At 39.7% G+C, this 18,041-nt stretch overlaps 1 protein-coding gene across 3 annotated transcripts in view; it reads left to right on the top strand.

The window, feature by feature from the left end:
* The window catches only part of LOC124949564 (zinc finger protein basonuclin-2-like), a 208,952-nt gene that overhangs the window by 99,367 nt on the left and 91,544 nt on the right, over positions 1-18,041 (top strand). The window lies entirely within an intron of this gene.

Genomic DNA, 18,041 nt, shown 5'->3' with positions numbered 1-18,041 from the left:
GAATCTTCTGCACGATATCACGGATACATACAGTCAGAGAGAGAGAGAGAGAGAGGGAGAGAGAGAGAGAGAGAGAGATAAAGGGAGATAGAGATAGATAGATAGAGAGAGAGAGAGAGAGAGAGAGAGAGAGAGAGGGAGAGAGAGATAGAGATAGATAGATAGAAAGAAAGAGAGAGGGAGAGGGAGATAGAGAGAGAGAGAGAGAGAGAGGGAGAGAGAGTGTGTGTGTGGTTTATCACGATCATCGTTCATTTTTCGATTATTATTACACTGACCGGCATGAATTTTCCTACGTAAATTAGACTGAATTTGATATGTAAGTTTGGCAATAACGAAACTAGTATGCAAAGAAAATTTACAACGGATTTAAAATAATTTTGTTTCATACAAAGAATTAGAAATTGATTTATTATTAAACAGATAAGATACGTTATAATAGAAATAAGCTCTGTTCAAGACTTATGAAGCCCGATGATACATACGTTTTAACGGTATATCATAAATAGTATTGTATTATGATTACTAATTGCCATTAAATTTAATTAAGATAATAAAAATTACGTAGTTATATATTTTTATTTTCGAAAAATGATGAATTCTGAAATAGGAAAAAAATTTCAAGAGCATGACGGAAAGATTATTTTCAGGAGAATATTTATTACGTCACGTAAGACTTACGTAATTTACTTACCTATTCATTGTGTTTTGCAATACAATAAGTTTATTGTACACACATCTGGTGTTATATTGGCAAAAACCACAAAAGATACATCTTCGTGGTATAAATTTAAGGTTAATTATGGACATATTGAATGGTACGTAGTCCAGGATGTTTCGATGTCGGCTTCTTTCGTAAGGTCCACTAAACGAGTTTCCCAAGTTGGAAGTTATAAATCTTCGTAAGTTTCGGCGTGGATGGACGCATCGAAAAATCGTAGCAAGATCGTAGCAGAATATCGATCGGTGTTCAGAAAGAAGAAGGTGCAGGATGAGGACGCGTGGAGAACGTAAGAGAACTTGAAGGAAGATAGAAAGATAGAAAGAGATGATTGTGAGAGAAAGGGCCAGGATGGAAAGTGGGCTGAAAAGTGGCCCTTTGAGTAGCGCGCTGTACCATGGACGTCCCGCGGGGGCGGTCGCTTTGACCCGTTAATGGCGTGCCGAGAAGAATGGGAAATGTCACCAGGGGGTGAGCGAAGAGCCACGGAGCTTTACCATCGGCTAGAGTCAACCTCAATTCTTTTTGTTCCAGCCGACGACGAGGACGAGAACGAGAACGAGAACGAGAACGACGGAACAGTCGGAACCACATGGTGCTGTGGATCATTCTCCTTCTCTCTCGTCATTAGTCCTCCCGACGACGTAACCGCATACTTCGCTCTTTTTGAATTCCATCAACTTTCACGCTTCCTCTTTCATTACGACTCCGAGAGAGAAAAAAGAAGGAAAGAAAAAAAAAAAAAACAAGAAAAAAAAGAAGGAAAAAGAAAAACATCGTAAACCCATCGATCGCGATTTTAATGTTCACTTTTTATGTATTAAATATTGAAAAACGATTTAATAAGATATTTTTAGATTTTTTTTTTTATTAAAACATCGATGACATTAACGTTGTTTTCAATGTTATTGTACATAAACCATTAATTGGATTTGAATCGAGTGATCGATTTAATATCGATACCATACCATATCTCTGATACTTGTGTATATTATGTAAATCGTGAACTATTAAGAAAAAGCAATCCAGATAATAACGAATGAGACAAAAAAAGAGAATTGGAAGATAAAGAGAAGTACACTCGAGATATTCGAATCGATGTCACAAGGCAATGCTTAGTTCTCTTGCATCGATGAACTTGAACTATAAAGATAAGTATGCAAATATCGAGAGAAAGATCGGAGTGCAGTGCATTTAACAAGTATTCCGATATCGACTGCCGAAGGATTATCAAAGTTACACTGGTTACAGAGTAGATAGGTCAGACAGATTGGCAGCTTCACAGTTTATGAGAAGATGGCCCGTGCCACAGAATGTTACGACCACGAAGATCCCTATCGTTTTCATAGCACGCGCCTCACTACACTGCTACATGGAATCTCCTACTGGCAGAAGGAAAAGAAACGTGTGTGCTCTTCTCTAATAGCACCCAAACTGATCGAACACCGACGGAGGTCCGCCAGATGCTTGTATTTAGCTCCGACAGACCGAAACCCGAATTCCAATTCTTACTTTCATCTTTCTCTTTCGAAACATTTCGATTCGTTCCACCTCAATGTATTTTTTTCTTTATTCTTATGAAAAAAAAAAAAAAAGAAAAAAAAGAAAGAAATAAACTAATCCTACGTAACATTGTCACATGTGATTAACGATCTTCTTTATTGCTATTAAAAAATTTTGGTCATATCATTTAGAGATCTTAGTGAAGTAATGAAAGATAGTAAAGGAAAAAAAGAAGAAAAAAAATAAAGGACATTCATCTTTATAAATCCGATCACTATTTTATCTTATATCTCATTGTTCTAGATCCTAAAATGAAATAGGGAAGATTAGATCGTCCATATGTTATTTCTTGCCTGTCATACAGGAACAATTTCGCGTGGATGATCGTCGCATCAGATAAAACGATCAATTATTATTCTCCCCGTCTCCCTCTCGTTTTATTAAACAAATCCCTTTCTTGGTGAATCTCACGACAAGATCGTCGAATTGGAACTCTATTAGTGGTTCGTAACAGACGACAAGATTTCCCATTCCACTTGACATCGAAAAGTGGTTTGTGTTCCCTCCTTGTAAAGGACAGCATTGTTCAGTATAGATCCAATTTATGAGATCCCTGATCGATCGGATGGCCTTCCGAAGTGACTTGACCATTTTCGAAGGTCGTTCGAGGACAGCTAGTTCACCGGCTAACTGAATCAGATCGATCGATCGACTTAAGAAGGATGACATATTTGGATAAGTATTGTCCGAAGATACTAGCGTTTGCTATGATTTCGGTAAACAAGAGTACAGGAGTTATCTGTAATGGGAAGAAAAAATAAAACTCTGTCCCTTGTCTGCCTCGAAGGTGCTGGCAAATTAAAAGTCGAAAAAGGAAAGAGATCTCGAGGGTGTAGCGGGGTTAAGGGGTGAAAGAGAAGAAGAGGAGAAACAAAGAACCAAAGGGGAGAGGTGGTCCACTCTAAAAGCCAATCAAAGGAATGACAGTCCGTTGCCCGCCTCGTAACCTTCAAAAGGGCTGCCCGAGGGCTGCCGCCGGATTGGCCGCATTCAGCTACTCCATATTGATGAGTGACCGACCGGTCTGTGCTGCTTCTCTCTTTCATTCTCTCTCTCTCTCTCTCTCTCTCTCTCTCTTTCTATATTTCTCTTTCTCTCTTTCTCTCTTGCTCTTTTTCTCTTTCTGGCTTCGAAACAATTGCCCTGCCTTCGATCAAGGATATATCAATGATCGGTGAAATTTCAATAATAAGCCAATTCGTTTGGTACCTTTTACTGTGCCAAGAAAAATCTTATAAATGTGTATTTATATGTAGGTATGTGTATAAGAACGAAAAAAAAAGAAAAAGAGAAAAGGAGAGAGAGAGAGAAAGAGAGAGAGAGAGAGAGAGAGAGAGAGAGAGAAACAGAAAGAGAGATGGCGCATAATTTACAAGATGTATTATGTCGTCTCGTTACGCCTGGAGCCGTTGATCGAATTAGGTTCGACGAATGATCGTTCTCTCGCGCCACTAGGAGAGAAAGAAGACCATGCCTATCGTTTTAAAGAAGGCATAATGCCTGCCGACACGCTTTATTACATCGGCGATCATCGAAAGCACGTCATTATACGCGCCGATCTATACTCCTCGCTCGTTTTGTCAGGCTCGAACACACTCATACACCAGCTGTCTCTGTTCTTCTCTATCTCTCTTTCTCTCTTTTTCTCTTTCTCTATTCCTTTCTATCTTTATCTTTCTTAAAGTTTAATGTCTTTCACGGGAAATTCGATAAATGTTTCGCAATGTCTCCAGTTATCGTGGTATATAACGTATGATAGGAACACATTACCTTCTTTGTCGGTCATCGAAACGATTCCGCTTATGACGGAAACGGTTTTATTTCAGCTCGTACGGAATACGTCGGTTCAGATATATCAACGTCGTCGTTTCAACATCGACGTTAAGTCTAAGAGAAAAATGCAACGAGCTAGAAAAAGTTCTTCGGTTAGGATCGGTAGTTTCAAAATTAGCTTCGAAAAGAGGAGAGTCAAAGAAGCATAGGAAAAGAGAGTGTATGTATGTGTATGTGTGTATGTGTATGTATGTGTGTATGTGTGTGAGAGAGAGAGAGAGAGAAAGGAGTTAAAAAGGTCTATGGTTCGAATAAAATCTTCTCTTGAGTAGATTTAGTCGATCCAAGTCGCGTTGACACACTACCGTCGTTGTTCGCGAATGACGAGAGAGAGAGAGAGAGAGAGAGAGAGAGAGAGAGAAGGGGAGGAGAGAAAAAGACGTATAAAGTATTATATATCTCTTACTCTCTCAACAAGAGTTTATCGCTCCGAGGTTATCCCAGAAGACAAAACTAACGGCATGTCGTTCGAACTGCCATCGCGCGTCAACCGCATGTAACCGTTTATCATTTAATGGTTCTCTAATTAGCGTCCTCTTGCTTTATTGGCTCTTCTTTCTTTTTTCTTCTTCTATCATTTTTCTCTTTCTTTCTCTCTCTCTCTCTCTCTCTCTCTCTCTCTCTCTCTCTCTCTTTCGTTTTTCTTCTTCTTCTTCTTCTCGTATCTGAATTAAAGGCTGGTTCGACGAATTCGAGAAAGAGATAGAGAGATGCTGGGTAACGATGCATCGCTCGCGAGAGTTCCCTAAGAATCCAAGAAGAGAGTCCATGGCAGCCTCTATAACTATAGACATATATACGTCAACGTAACGAGCGCGTCTCTAAGAAAAGGCGGTAATAAAGTTTCTAGCCGCGGCGTATCGGCTACCACGTTATTACGCCATCCATTAATATTAATGATAACGCCGACATGGAATATTTATATTCATAAAACGCGGTTGCGTACCGCGTTACCGAGCATTTACCAATTAAGACCCGTTTACTTACGCGTACGCATGTACGACTCGATTTGATCACTGAATCTGACAAAATAATAATTGCGGAGATCGTGCGTAAAAGATATCCAATAAACTCACAATGATTTGCTTTTTTCCTACAATTTTATATATATATATATATATCAAAAGGAATGGAAATATAAGAGAAAGAGAAATATAGAGATAACGATATATATATATATATATATATATATATATATATATATATATATATAGAGAGAGAGAGAGAGAGAGAGAGAGAGAGAAAGATGAGACGAGACGAGACGATGCATCTAAAATGACAAATACGAGGTTTCACCCCATGAAAGTCACAACAATGTTTGTTAGGGCGCGTTTATAAGCGTCCGTCCTTTCCATCACGTTTCCAAGCTGGCTGAAAACTAATGGCCGTGGCTCTAGCGTGGACGTCTCGCGATGCTGACCGGCTGACCGAGATGAACCGAGAGCGGAGGCCACTGAAAACAGCACATTTGTTAGGCTGTTTCTCTCGCGGGATTATTACAAAAGAGGGGGTTGGTAGGGGGGAGGGGTTGACGAGGATGGGTGGGAAGGGGAGGAGAAGGGAGGACGGTCAGGGGTGCCTCGATGATCTTAGCAACGATGGTAAGAGGGAAAGGGCCGAGATCGAGAAGTAGGAGGTCGGCGATGGCGTCTCGAGAGCGACGAAACAAAAGAAGAAAGAAGAGCGATGCTCGAGGATAAATCAAGACTAACCAGCCGTGTGCGCGCGGCCTTTAATTCATGCGCGTGGGATGCGCATTGGCGGCGTTCTTCGGACACGATACGCGCGTTTTCAACCTGGATATATGTGTGTGTGTGTGTGTGTGCGATGTGTGCGCGTGTACTTTAGAGAAATACATGCAATAGGGAGACCGAGGAATAGCTAGAGCAATTTCGGAGACTGTGAATGAGAAATGGAGGCGATAAGGTACGAAATGTTCGCACTTTTCTCTCTCTCTCTTTCTCTCTCTCTCTCTTTCTCTCTCTCTTTCTATATATATATCTTTCTGTCTCAGGTAAAGAAAATTTACTATGAAATTCTTCGTTTCGTTTTCCTCCGTTTTTTGTTCTATTTCTTAAGCACCTTTGCTTCTCTTCGTTTATCCTTAATTGAATATAATGTGATGTAAATAACGATTATCTTAGTAATCGAGTTATATTTCTATGGGTTTGCATTATTATCATGAGTTCTTCTTTTTTTTTTGTTTAATTAGATTGCAAATTGAAATTTGATCCGTTAAAACTCGATTGAATAAACTGCAGTTTTGTATTTGCTTTTCCTTCCCTTTTATTTTTCTTTTCTTTTTTTCTTTTCTCTTCTCTTTTTTCTGTCTTTTAACATTAGGTACCCTACTCTCTTCTCGTATAATTTCTTCGTTCGATACTCATCGCAATGCTCTCGTCCACGAAGAGGCCCAGAGAATTCAGAGACAGGGGTAGGGCAGGCCCTACGAGCCAAGAGAAGCATCGCAGAGAAAGCGGATCTCGAAAGAGAGCGACGCTAAGTAGCGGCGCGCGCCCGGTAGCAATTTATTCATTGCGCCCGCTAACTGGCCGTGCATTGAAAACCCGCCATGGTAATCTGCATTCATTTGAATAAATAACCGATCAATAACCAATAATAACTTGGGCAATCGCTGGTTTGTCCTCTTAGCGATGAGGAGGAGAAGAGGGCCTTCATTTCGTTCCCTACGTACATACATATCCTATATACACGCTTACCTATGTACATACAAACGGCTGATAAACTGCCCTTGGTAAGTTTCTTCACACCAGGTGGATATGTGTACTCCGACGTGTACTTTGTCACACGTGCTCTCCAACCAAAAGAACGTGTTATCTCGTAATATATTTTATTTTTATTATCTTTAATCTATCGAATAAATATTCCAATGATGAATGGAAACGTGAGAAGGGGTCAATTATTTATTATCTTACTTTCTTACATTATTATTAATTATTTTCCAAACATTTATATATATATACCGAACGTTTCGATGTCTGAGTGAAATTTATTGAGATCATTAAAATGAGTTAAATTTCACGTAGAGAAAGTCGATGAAAACGATTGGTAACGTTCAATAAATAGAATGAAATCGTTAAAGTTTTTTAAAAAAACCTTCATTGAACCCTGTCGTCGAATCTGAGCCCACCGAGGAGTGTACCTCCCGCGAGAAAGAAGATAGGGAAGAAGAAAAGGAACAGGTTGACGATGAAAGAAAGAAGGAAGGAAAGAAGGAAAGAAAGAAAGAAAGAAAGAAAGGAAGAAAGAAGGGGAGTTGGGATTCAACGGCGATCCCATTAACCGGGTACCCTTATATTCTTTACCTCGAGAAGAGCAAAAGAGACGACGGTGGGGTTGGGATCCGCCCATTTTCCTGCGTGTCTCCGATCTATGTTCTCAAATAAACTTTGCAGCGACAGAATTCTTTTAGATTTATTTAAGAGCTTTTAATAGCTAAAGTCTGTTCGAAAGAAAGAAGAAATTTATGAATATTACAAATAGATAAAGAATATAATTTTGCTTAGAGTTAAACCTATGAATTTTAATTAATCATAATTGATCGGAAATTTTATTCGACGTCACGTAAATGATAACAAAAAAGAAAAAAAAAGAAAAATAAAAGAATAAAAAAAAAAAAGAAAAAGAAAAAGAAATCCAGTTAGAACGAACTTTAATGGTTAAGAGTCAGAAATGTAAATGGAAAGAAAGAGGAGACGAAGGATAACTCGTGACGATCCAACGCGATCCCATTAACCAAGAGCCGTGATCCCTGTTCATTGGGGTGGAGAGGGGAAGAAAGGCCCGCCCTCCCGTGTGCGTGTCTCTGCGGCACAATCGAGTTGCCCGGGCTGCCGTTGCTGCTGCTGTTGCTGTTACTGGTGAGGCTTCTAAAGGAGCTGAAGAAGAAGAAGAAGAAGAAGAAGAAGAAGAAGAAGAAGAAGAAGAGAAGAAGGAGGAAGAAGAAGAAGGAGGTGGAGGAGGAGGTGGGAGAAAGGAAAAGGGACAAAGATAGAGGGACCGTGAGTCCCTATATTATAAGCAGCCCCGAACGTGTTGCAATCTTCTCGAGACAATGGCCCACCGATCGGTTGGACCCAGCAAAAAGAGTGGGGCCCGATAATAGCCGCGACGCGTCGCCCTCGATGCTCCAGGCGATCTTTTTTCATCTCTCTCTCTCTCTCTCTCTTTTCCTTTCTCACTCTCTCTCTCTCTCTCTCTCTCTCTTTCTCTCTCTCACTCTTTATCTCATCGCATTCTTCGTTTACCGCAAGACTCGCGACTCTTTCCTCCCACTGCTCGAAACAGGAACGTTGATGTGCAACACCACCAATAACTTTCGAGTCGATCCAACGTCCTAAAAAAAAGAATTTATACTTTAAAATTAATAATCACGCCATTCCCTTGCCATATTAATTTCTCTGCGGGACAAAAAGACGCAAGTGCAGTGCTGTTTTTTCTCCGTTAAGTAGACAGATAGATAGATAGATAGACGGTTTGACAGATAGATCGATGGTTTAGTTCTCTATCCTATTGCATCTCTTCCGGAAGAGAAAAAGAGAAAAAGAGAAAGAAAGAGAGAGAGAGAGAGAGAGAGAGAGAGAGGAAGACAGAGGGAATGATAGAGAGAAGAAGGGAAGATGATGTAGGTGAATCGAACGTGCGAATGATTGAGCACCTTATAATGACGCGAGACCGTCTTAAGATCAAGATGACCCAATGCAATTGAATAATTATTAATTTGCTTATGACAAACGGAAATAAATGAAAGAGACTTAAAAAAAAATGACATAAAAAGCAAAAGCAGAGAGAGAGAGAGAGAGAGAGAAAGAAGAATGATAGTGGTACAAAGAGAAAAAATAAGATACCAGTATAAAAACAGGATTCGTCGAGGAGTACATCTATACGTGTTAAAAGGTTAAAAAAGTAATCGTGAAAAATCGTGTCGAAAGGAAAACGATAAAAAAAAATTAAGAGAAAGAGAGATAGAAAGAGAAAAGAAAGAAAAAGGGAAAAACCGGACAGATCCAAGAAGAACGGCTATAAAATGAAATGATAAAAAAAGGAATGTAACGACAACGACGACGAGATTACGACGACGAAGACTAAGAAGATGAGGAAAAGGAAGGTAAAGAATGCCTAACCCTTCTTGGAAGCTAGGGGGCTAATTGGTCCGTAGGACGAGAGACAGGACCATAAACTGTCGCCTGCAATCAAGGATGCGCGATTCTAGCCCGCGGGTTGAACGGTTACCCCACCAAACGCCATACGCCCTTCCTCATCTTTTTTTCTCAACTCTCTCGTAATGCGTGGAAGAGTTGGAGTTTTATAAGGACCCCCCCGGCCCTCCGGGCGCTATATGCCGAGGAACTCTGTTCTCCGTGTACGAATTTACATTTAGAAAATATAATGAAGCAGCGTGAAGCGACCATTAGTCGTTCGGGGATGACAGACGGTTTCGGACCCCCGCAGGTCCTCCTCCCCCTACCCCCTTTCTCTTACCATCGAGAACGGACTCGCTACGCCCAGCCAATGAAACAAAGAGCGTGGTGCTCCTCGACGAGGAGTGGAACGACGAGCAGCTTAATGACAGTGGTAGACCAGTGGTTTTCATTAAGATACTTGTTTCAGGCCACGCTTAGAGAACAATTCCGATAAACTTGCTAATGTTTTATGACATTTTTTTTTCTATGAGAAATACAGAAACGAAAGATTAGAAATCAAAAGGTATTTCTCGAAATCGATCTTTCAATTGGCAATTTGATATTACGGTTATTATGACGATTGAAAAATTCAATTGTAGCGAAGAAAAGAATATCATATAAAGAAAATATATATATATATAAATATAATTATTCGTTCGTGCTTATGTTCATAAAGAAATGATTGGAAATAGTAATCGAAAGTGATAAGATCCAATCGAACGATCGCGAAACGCGAAAGAGATCGAAGGTTCCGTCTCGGAGTGTGGCGAAGTTCGGGCCGCCTGCAGACTCCAGTTCGTAGAGTGTAATTAAAGTTGGCCCCGGCGTCGAAGTCGCCCCGATTCGATTTCTACTTGTTGCGGGCCAGTCGTAAATCAGCGAAGACAGAAAAGGTCAGTTGGTTTGGGACGTCGCTGCCGATCTTTTTTGAGCTTGTTCTTTTTGAAGGAAGAGTAGGAAAGATGAGAGGAAGGGAAAAAGAATCAAATGGAAAACGAATGTTTATGCTGATCGTGATAAAAAAGGAAGAACAAAAAAAGAACAAAAAAAAAAAAAAAGCAAGAAAACGAAAAAGACAAAAAATCGAAGATTCACTTAAATCTATATAAGAAGACTTTGATTGTCTTTGAAATACCTAAGTCGTAATTAGATATAGTAGTTTTTGTGCGATCAACCTACTTGACACGAGAACGTGTGCTCGCGCGAGCTGTCGGACATTGAAAGAGAAGAATAAGAATAAGAAGAAGAAGAAGAAGAAGAAGAAGAAGAAGAAGAAGAAGAAGAAGAAGGAAGAGGAGGAGAAACGATAATGCGTTTCTGTCCGAGCCTACTCGTCCCTGTCGCTCGAGTTCGCCGCGCCGTGGCTTGCTCGTGACTTTAACCGGTACGATACCGAAAAATCTGTCCAGCCATCCATCTCAAGTTGAGCAAGAGAGAGAGAGAGAGAGAGAGAGAGAAAGACTGAGAAGGGGCGTGTCCTCTGATTATTATAATTATTTCGGACCAGGCTGAGTCCAGGGACCGTAATTAACGCAACCATGCCCAGGACATTTTGACAGATCCGAATTCCTGGTAATGATAAAAAATAACCAGCTTCATCGGAGAACCGAAGAATGGTACCATGCTCAATTATCTGAACGATGAAAGAGATAGATAGAAAGATAAAGAGAATAAGTCACAGAAATCTATGTGATTGGAAAACAATTCAAGGCGCGATATTAGAATTCGATTTTTATGATTCCCTTTGAGAATGAATTCTCTAAGCAATTAACAGAGCCATATTTATAGAAAGACAATTCCACGTTCGATGAGAAAGAAAGGTAGAAAGACGTAGAAGGTTAGAGTTCATCTCACACTTTTTTCCAGTCGTTATCTGAAAAATAGTAACGCGGATAAAGAGATCTTTTTTTCGAATGCCACAGACAAAAGTCACTTAGAGCGTACGAAACAGTTAATTATTATGGTCGAAACAAGCGTGACTATCGACTAGCAAGAAAACAAACAACTTGATAGATTAAAATGTACGAACATTTCTCGTAGTTTTTATTGGCAAATTAAACAAACATAAAGATGAAAGAGTTCAGGAATGACACATGACCCCGGACATTCGCACGCTATCAGAAATTTGAAAAGACCGAACCACGATCGTTTCGTCTCGTCCGTCGATTAGTCGAATACTGGACCGTCGAACCGATAATTAAAGCTGAGAGTTATTCCCGTCACGCGCCCGCGCAATTATAATTAAGGATTTATTAGCGTCGGCTGTCGTCTCCCTCTCCTCTCACCGCTTTATCACCCTCTCCTCTCAAACCACCCTTCGTCTCACCTCGAAGCACGTTTCAACCGAAAGAGCGTAGAAACGCCTCTTCGGTTTCTAACGACTAAAGCAGGTCTAAAACTCCTTTTAAAGACCGAGAGCTCGTCTTCCTATCTGTCTCTCTCTCTCTCTCTCTCTCTCTCTTTCTCTTTTTCTCTCTGTTCCACCCACAGACCTCCTTCCCCGAGGGAGAACAAATTAAAAACTGTCCCAGTGGCCGTAAATAAAGCACGGTCGGCATTCCGCCCATCTCTGTATACGCTTTTAAAGAGGGCCTCTAGACACGCACCTACGTGATTTTTATACCGGGTGACAGCATCCTTAGAACGTTCGACCAAAATCTTATTCGAATATTATGCTTATCGTTATTATGAATTTAACAGAAAATAAGGAATAAGAGCAAAAGGCATTCTTATACCATTATTATCTACTAATAATAAAGACATGTAGACTTTCGTGAAAGAAATTCGTTTGTAAAACTGATCGTTTAATAATCGATCGTGATATGGCTTTTTGTAAGCACGACGAAAGTCATCCCAAACGAAGAAGAAAATGAAGGGGAAGGGGCAGAGCGAGAGCGAGAACGAGAAAAGAAGAGACAGAAAGAGAGAGAAAGAGAGAGAGAGAGAGAGAGAAAAAGAGAGAGAGAAAGAAAGACAGAGAGTAAGAGAGAGAGAGAGAGAGAGAGAGAGACAAGTTGATTTAGGATCGTTTTCGTGAGAACACGAGTAAATTCTTCGACACCCGGTGTATCGGAGCTCCCTCGACTCGACGTTGTATTTTAGGGGAAGGATGAGATACTGGGTCCTGGCGCCGCGCGGTTCAAAATAATGACACGGGGCCCAGGTCTCGCGGTCCCATCGAGGGAACTTTTAATTACAAACTGATGACCAAGCCAAACCTGAAAATATTGTCTTCGAAGGGTTGTATCCTTGAGAGACCGAATATATTAGCGAAAAGATCGATCGGTGCTTTACCATGCCGAGTGCGATCTCTTATTTTTCAAAAGGTTTCGCGGTCGCTCGTGGAAGACGAAGCTGAGAGGTAAAGAGTGAATAAGCGGACAAGAGAGAGAGAGAGAGAGAGAGAGAGAAAGAGAGAGAGAGAGAAAGAGAGAGAGAGAGAGAGAGAGAGAAGCTCGCGTGAGATATACCACTCAAGAGGAGCCCTATAATTAAAACCGAACAACATATCTGTCATATTTCTCGACTCGTCCAAGCCGTCTACGCTCGATGTGGGATGTTTATCCGCTTTCACCGTTCCTTTTCTTTCTTTTTTTTCTTTTTGTTTTTTTTTCATTCGTCCTTTCCTTTCCTTCCTCCTTTCTTTCCATCTCTCTTTCTTTTATTCTGTCGACGTTCTCCTACCATTCGACTCCTCACCTAAGACTTAGCAACTTTAAATTTTATGTATATGCATATGTATATGTATATATATATATATATATATATATATATATATATACACGTACACAAGATTATACGAGAAAATTACTAGAAATCTCTAGCGGTAATATAAGATTTAAAAAGTCGATAATTTCTTATACGTGTCGATGTTGGTGTATCTTGAGGTGACCCGGAATCATTACACGCGTATCATAAACGCTTGGAAGTTCGCCTACGTAGTTTACACGTCTACGAATAATAATCGACGCACGCGAGCCTCTCCATTTCGATCGAGAGAGAGAGAGAGAGAGAGAGAGAGAGAGAGAGAGAGATCGTACAAACACGCTTCTTTGCGTGCATCTATTCCGCCTTCTAGTTTTCTCTTTCTTCTTCCTTTTTTCTTTTTTTAATTTTTTAATTTTAATTTTTTTTCTTCATATTTGTTTATAATAGGAAGTATGAAAATCTTTATAGGTTTTTCCTTCAAGGTGACGATATTAGGTCATCTTAGAAATGAAATTTTTGTAGAAATGAAATTTTCTTCGTCGTTGATGCATCACAATTAAACGATCTACGATTACGTACATATATATATATATATATATATATATATATATATGTTTGTATAGGTACATACATACGTCGACTTGCCTGCAATCCCATCGTTTAACTTTGCGAGCGTAATACAGGATCGTTTAACCACGGTGCATCGCGTCGATTTGCACGCGAACGGCACCTTTCTCGTATTGCGATGAAACGGTAACTAAGACATTGAGTAACGGACTAAATGATGCGTAATAACTGTTGGGAATGAGTATGATTAAATACATTCGTAATTACTATTTTAATGATGGACCCTAAACGCCCAGCCCCGTTTTCTGGCGCGTTAGAAGAAACCGATATCGAACGACGCCTCGAATAATATACTTCGCGAATAGTAATTAGATCACGGTTGAGATTTTTATCGGTCTTTCTGTCGCGTGACGTTACAAATCCAGAAAGAGAGTGAGAGAGAGACAGAGAGAGAGAGAGAGGGAGAGAGAGAGGGAGGGAAAAAGAAAAAGAAATAAAGACGTGCGTAACAATAAGCAGGTACAGTAGGTAATTATATATTATAACCAAAGTTATAATTTCACTCGAATAAAAATCATACAATTAACATGTTGGATCTTCGTTAAATCCTTGCATTTATCAGATTAGATTAAAACAATCGTTGTTACGTGTTGTTAAGCTTTTACAAAAGATCCTGGCTTTATTTTCATCCGGTTTATGATATATTCAAATTAACGTTAAAAAAATTTCTTCTACATTATAAACGTTATTCGAATGAATTATCTATGTTTGAATAGGAAGGTACTTGTAATATAGTTTTTTTCCTTTTCTTCTTTCGCCACAATTTGATCATGCACAATTCTCGAATCAGCAAAGGCTCACACGCAGGTGCGAAAGCGTAATCCACACCGATTTCTCGACGATTGCATTTCGGGCGTGTTCGGGAGGGGGTGTGAGAACGGCACTAGGGGTCTCTCAATTTCTGCTTTAACCAATTCCAACTTTAGCGATGGTGAACGAGTCGAGTCGACTCGACTCGACTCGACTCGACTCGACCTGACTTGCTTGCTTGCTTGCTTGCTCGTTTGTTCGTTCGTTCGTTCGTTCGTTCGTTCGTTCGTTCGTTCGTTCATTCGGCCGCTTACTCGCGCATATAACGTAACTTCTGCCCGGGCAATCTGACTCGAAATCACCGTTGGGTGAATTATCGCGGTAACTGCGTGCCGTTCCCGGATTGCAGCAATTACCCTGGCCTGGGTAATTATCGAGGAGAAGGACTCGAGTGTTGTTTAATCTGTGATCTGCTGCTCGGGGTTCTTCGATTACGTCAGAGATCCCTAAAGGCAAAGCCTCTGGGCCCATTGTGGGGGTGGATCGAAAGGGAAGGTGGTGGTGGTGATGGTGGTGTTAATAAAGGTGGACTCACTTTCTGATTTTAGTTGAAGTAACTTAGGATCCAAACATTCTCCCACTCTTTCTCTCTCTCTCTCTCTCTCCTTTTATTTATCTATCTATCTATCTATTTATCTATCTATCTCTCTCTATCTCTCTTTCTCTTTCACTTTTTCTCAATCTATCTTTTTCTCTTGGAACTTATTCGTCCAGTTTGCCGGATCGTGAGCTCGTGATTTTCACGATTATTATTTCGTACGGCAAAGGCGGCCGGCTTATATCGGTCAACCGCAAATATCGAGCAGGAGGCCGGGTCGTCTTGGCCGTCTCGGCCTGGCGCAATTCCGTCCGTGTACACGAATTACCCAAGTTAAGGAGTTACGTGCCCGAAGCCGGCCTCTCTTTATTAAGTCGATCCCGGCGATCTAAAGGTCGCACCGGCATCGCCCGGCATCCCTTTCGTATCATCTCTATCGCTTCTAATATAGGCATCGAATAATAATGCGAAACCGTTTTCATCTTTCTCTCTTTCGCGGTAGATTTGCGATTTCGTCGCGGCAAACGGCCTCTTCACGAGCTAACCTCGTCGATACTTATGTTATCTCGATCGAGATAAAATGATTCCTTTCTCGTGGAATCCTGAGATTCGTGAATACTTTACTCGGAAGCGAACCCGTGCCCGAAGAAGGTTATCAGCTTCGAGAGATCCACGAAGTCTCGAAAGGTATAGATCGTCCAAATTGACCAGTATTATTATTATTATTATTATTATTATTATTATTATTATTTATTTATTTATTTATTTATTTATTTATTTATTTATTCATTATTATTATTATTATTATTATTATTATTATTATTAATACTATTATTATTGTTATAACAATATGTATGCGGATGTGTGCATGCGTGTTCGTGAAAAGTTGAAGAAGAAAATGAACATAAAGAAAAAATTTAATTCAAAGTTGAATTCATTGTTTGAATTTTTTGATTCCTCGAAAATCAAAAATTTCCTCACACATTTTTTATACCAATGTCTTCTAATTCATTAAGAGATTGGTAAATCAATTCAGACTGGATGTTTGTCTTCAGAAATTATAAAATTTCTGCTGAAATCTAGCTGACGTAACTCCGACAACTACTGAAATAACGAATTTCAGTCGTTCTAGCAAAGTAACTGGGTAAACTTTCATGGACAGTATGATGGCTGCCTTCAGGCAATGAACGAGAAGAATAAGTTCTTGAAATCTAATAAAATTAAGAATCTCTAGGACAATACAACGACAAAATAATTATAAATAATTGTCCAAGGATTATATTAACAGATAAAAAAGACAAAAAAGCCAATCTACAATAGTAAACATTATTGTATTAAGTGACACAGATGCCGTAGAAGAGAAATAGGAAAAAAATACACAATTCTAGAAAAAGAATTCGGGAAACAAGAGTAAATAATATCATTTGTTATAGTTTTATTATTACATTACCGATGTAACAATAAAAAAAAAAAAGAAAAATAAGATTAAAAAACTAGTATACGAACAAAACACTGAAAAATCGTTGATTATAAAATGATACAAAACCTGATCAAAAATTTAGTATGATCGTAAATTTACAAGAGATGAAACATTCCGTGACGATAATGACAAAGAAAGGATATATGTTATACTAATAAAAAAGGCTATAAAAAAAAGTACAGATGATCCTCTGTGGTGATATTAACGAAATTTTACATCTCGGATCTCTACAAACAAAGAAAAAGAATAAAAACCAAATAAATAAAAAAAAAAAAAACAAAAAACAAAAAAGAAACAAAAATAAAAGAAAATTAAAAAAATTAAAAGAAAATATATAAAAAAAAAAAAATAGAAAATAAAGGATCTAACGTGGAAGTTGGAGAACGTGGAAAATCAGTAGTCACGCTTACGATATTCCACGGCAATTATATATCGCGGTCATGGTATAAATAAATGCCTTCGAAACTGGCCAGGTGTTGGTCCCCTTTAACGAGGAGCAACACGAGAAGGTGGCAGGAGCTCTCGGCTAAGGAGCCCGCTGCTGACCAGAGCAAGGCGGAGGTCCGTTGCCTAGCTGTTAACCAGGGAGAAGGTAATTAAAGCGAATGTTAATTGCGTAATCGCTATAGCGCGGCGTGGCGCGGTGCAGTTCAGTTCGGTTCAGTTCGGTTCAGTGCGGTGCGGTGCGGTGCGGTGCGATGCGGTGCGGTGCGGTGCGGTGTGGTGCGGTGCGATTCGGTGCGGTGCGGTTTAGTACAGTTCGATGTGATGCGACGGTGGAGTTACAAAGAACGCGAGTCAGCACGCGAGGTAGCCACGATCGAGCGATCAGCTGTTTTCCATTCTCATCGTGCTCCGCAAGTCGACTCGTTTCCACGATTTACTCGATCGTGATAATAAGAAAAATCTCTTATTTATTATACGCCGTTAAGTTAGGTATACATAACAAATACAAAATCATAGAAACAATCAAAATCGCAAATCATAGTAATAATATAATGTAAATATAAAAAAAAAATAAATATTATAAGAGATTGATCTAAGATTTATATTGATAATTGTACGAACGAAATGTTATTAATTCTAAACTTAAATACGTATAATCTTGCGTAATTAATTATTAATTATAATGATTTATAAAATACATACATTATTTAACGAGGTATCTAATTTACAAATAACTCTTTCTCTACGTTACTATTTTAAAGGTCCTGATCGATCTCGATAAGTTTGTAATATCATTGACAGAATAGAGTTAATTGGCTGCTCGACTTGGAATCGGCACTGGCTGCTGGCATTTTCTATCTCGTCAGTGAGTAGTGGCGGAAGGACGAGCGAGACACGCTTCATATACTTCTTACATCCTTCGGGGTTTTCCTCTCGTCATTCCAGACGATCGTCTTTACCAGAAGAAAGATCGAGAAAGAAAGAGAGAGAGAAAGAGAGAGAGAAAGAGAGAGAGAGAGAGAGTAAGAGAAAAAGAAAGAACCTGCGGCTGGCCGACGGGTGGGCTCAACGTGCAATCTTCCTTACATCCTCGCACGACTCCCGCGCAGA

Source organism: Vespa velutina, chromosome 5 (assembly GCF_912470025.1).
Source record: "Vespa velutina chromosome 5, iVesVel2.1, whole genome shotgun sequence".
NCBI lineage: Eukaryota > Metazoa > Arthropoda > Insecta > Hymenoptera > Vespidae > Vespa > Vespa velutina.
This window is presented reverse-complemented; position numbering and strand designations above follow the sequence as displayed.